The sequence below is a fragment of the Nematolebias whitei genome, chromosome 1 (assembly GCF_014905685.2).
Source record: "Nematolebias whitei isolate Nwh7 chromosome 1, NemWhi1, whole genome shotgun sequence".
NCBI lineage: Eukaryota > Metazoa > Chordata > Actinopteri > Cyprinodontiformes > Rivulidae > Nematolebias > Nematolebias whitei.
Window position 1 is genome coordinate 47,280,117 of NC_056498.1, and position 3,305 is coordinate 47,283,421.

Here is a 3,305-nt window from a genome sequence, read left to right on the forward strand (position 1 = left end):
GATATCGGAATGCACCCATGTGTCAATGCGATATTAGATATCAGAACCCTAATCGGAGTGCATATCGCCCGCCACAAAATGTTACTCTCAGATTATGTGTTGTGGATGACTCTCAGCTACTATCACGCCAAATTTTAGCTGAAAATCTGCCAAACTGACCAAGTTATCTCGGTGTTGTCACATTTCAATAAGCTGTGGCGACCATCTTGAATTGAACAGGCAGATGTAGATGCACATCCAATAGTTTTCTTCTGAAAGTTTCGTTAGAAGTCATCCAGTGGTTCATGAGACATTTTGCTAACAGATGGACAAACACGCCGAGACATTATGCCCCCTTCTTTTGCCTTTTAGCAGCCGAAGGAGAAGCAGGAGTCTGCTGGAGGCTCTCGTTGGAACACCATCCCAGCAGAGAAAAGTATGAACGTTTGGTGTTTTGGAGAAATCAGAAACAGGAAATGCAGGAAGTGCGTTTTCAAAATGGCAGAAGTTTCTCAGAACGACTATTTTCTCCTCATGGGGGGAACATCTTGTCCAGGTTGGAGGCCAGCTCTTACAGCTGGACGCCACCACTCTGCCTGCCATGAGCCATTCAGGCCTCTCAGCTTTTAGCTCAAGAGGCAGCGTCCCCTGAGTCAGAGTGCCCCCCCCCCAAAAAAAGCCCCTGATGTACGATAATAACCTCGTCTGGACGCCGCTGTCCTCTCCTCCCTCTCAGCAGGTAACAGAGAGCGGATGATTTTTTTTTGTGGGGGGGGTCAGTCATCTAGATTCCTCTCGTGTTTTCACCTCGGTGCTCCGGAGCGTTGCACATTCCTGCAGCCTGAAGGAGGAGCGTCGATGCAGCTTCCAGACAGAGAACACGCTGAAGGAATGCATATCGCCCGCCGCGTCGTGTTGTGAATGACTCTCAGCTACTACCACACTGAGACTTAGCTCACCATCTGCAAAACTGGCCGAGTCTTTTTTAGGCTTTCAAAGGTCAGTCAGTTAGTTGTGGAAGCCATCTTGAATTGAGTCGGTTGTGGACACGCGGTGATTATTCTCAGAACGTTCCAGTGAAATCTGTCAAATGGTCCATGAGATGTTTTGCTAACAGACAAGACAGAGCCGACTGCAAATGGTTAACGACAAAAATACTAAACAAAGGTACTGTGCAATCTGTTAGCACTATGCTTTGTGTGCAGTCTCAGCTACTACCACCCCGAACTGCAGCTTGATATCTGTAAAAGTGACTGAGTTACGGAAACTTTTGTGCTTTTGAAGGTCCGTTGGCTGTGGCGGCCATCTTAAATTGGGTTGACTCGAAATGTTAAAAAGATGAACATCCAATTACTACTTCATACAGGTTTCATAAAAATCCACCCAGTGGTTCATGAGATATTTTGCTAACAGACAAAACATATAGGTACACTTTTGCCGTGCAGCACACCATGCTGAAACATGCTCCCCCCTCTCCTCTGCTGCAGTTTTATTTCTGGTCCTCCCTCCTGACTGGCACCATCACTCCCAATAAAAATAACACAAACTTTTTTTTTTTCATGGAGACACCCAGACGAACCCTGAGTGGATCTGACAACTTTACGCCTCCATAAAAACATGAAGAATGAATAAAGTTGTTTTTTTCTCCGGGTCTTTCAACACTGATAAGGACTGCTGTCTCATTTGTCACTCCGTTTTTGTTTCTAAATCTCCCTTTTATTTAACTCTTCCTCTCGGCCCTTTGTGCACGGTTCAGCATTATAAACACACGCACGCACACGCACATTACACAGCTCATGGGGCTCAAAGAACAGGTCACTTCAAACACTCACTCTCTAAGTTGAGACCATCTGGTTTCTACCTGAGGCTACGTCTCCGTTGTTTATGTTTACAAACGCTCCTCTTCCTCACACTTCAGCCTTTTTATGGTAAAATCCAAAATGGACGAATGAATAAAACATTGAGTGTAAACAGCACCGTTTTCCTTCAATCCTCACCGAACAATCACGCAGTTAATCGGTGTTATACTACGATAAGAACTTATTGAGATTTATCATCTCTAGAGGTCAGAAGTAAACAATATCTAACCTGTCATAGATGGCCTTTTTTCAACAAGCTCTGGAGAAACAGAGTTGGCGAACATTAAGGAACAAGGACGTCTTCAAAATGTCCCACAAGTTTTGTGGTTGTTCTCAGTTTTGTCAGTGAGTTGCAAAAAGCTTCTGTACGAGAACTGGGAACAGGTGGAGGAGAGCTTGGAGAGGTGGAGGTATGTACTTGAAACATAAAATAAATTTAAAAAATTCACCTTTCTTTATACGGGTCCAGTCTCATTGAGTCACGAGGACTCATTTTCAAGAGAGACCTGTTTTAGACTGACAACAACACACAACAACAAAAAGCAATTAAAACAAAAAATAGTGTAATAAAAAAAACTGTTACTGTTAGCAGCATGGTCCTGTTAGCAGTGTGGTCTTGTTAGCAGCATGATACTATTAGCAGCATGATACTATTAGCAGCATGGTCCTGTTAGCAGTGTAGTCCTGTTAGCAGCATGATACTATTAGCAGCATGGTACTGTTAGCAGCATGGTCCTGTTAGCAGCATGATACTATTAGCAGCATGGTACTGTTAGCAGCATGGTCCTGTTAGCAGCATGATACTATTAGCAGCATGGTCCTGTTAGCAGTGTAGTCCTGTTAGCAGCATGATACTATTAGCAGCATGGTCCTGTTAGCAGCACGGTCTTGTCAGCAGCATGGTCCCACTAGCAGAGTGGTTCTGCTAGCAGCATGGTCCGGTTAGCAGCATGGTCCCGCCAGCAGCATGGCACTGTAAGCAGTGTGGTTCTGTTAGCAGTGTGGTCCCATTAGAAGCATGGTTCTATTAGCAGTGCGGTTCTGACAGCAGCATGGTCTTATTAGCAGCATGGTCTCGTTAGCAGTGTGGTCCTGTTATCAGTGTAGTTCTGTCAGCAGCATGGTCCTGTTAGCAGCATGGTACTGTTAGCAGTGTGGTTCTGTCAGCAACATGGTCCCATTAGCAGTGTAGTCCTGTTAGCAGTGTGGTTCTGTCAGCAACATGGTCTTGTTAGCAGCATGGTCCTGTTAGCAGTGTGGTTCTGTCAGCAACATGGTCCCGTTAGCAGCATGGTCCTGTTAGCAGTGTGGTTCTGTCAGCAACATGGTCTTGTTAGCAGCATGGTCCTGTTAGCAGTGTGGTTCTGTCAGCAACATGGTCCCGTTAGCAGTGTGGTCCTGTTAGCAGTGTGGTTCTGTCAGCAACATGGTCCCGTTAGCAGTGTGGTCCTGTTAGCAGTGTGGTTC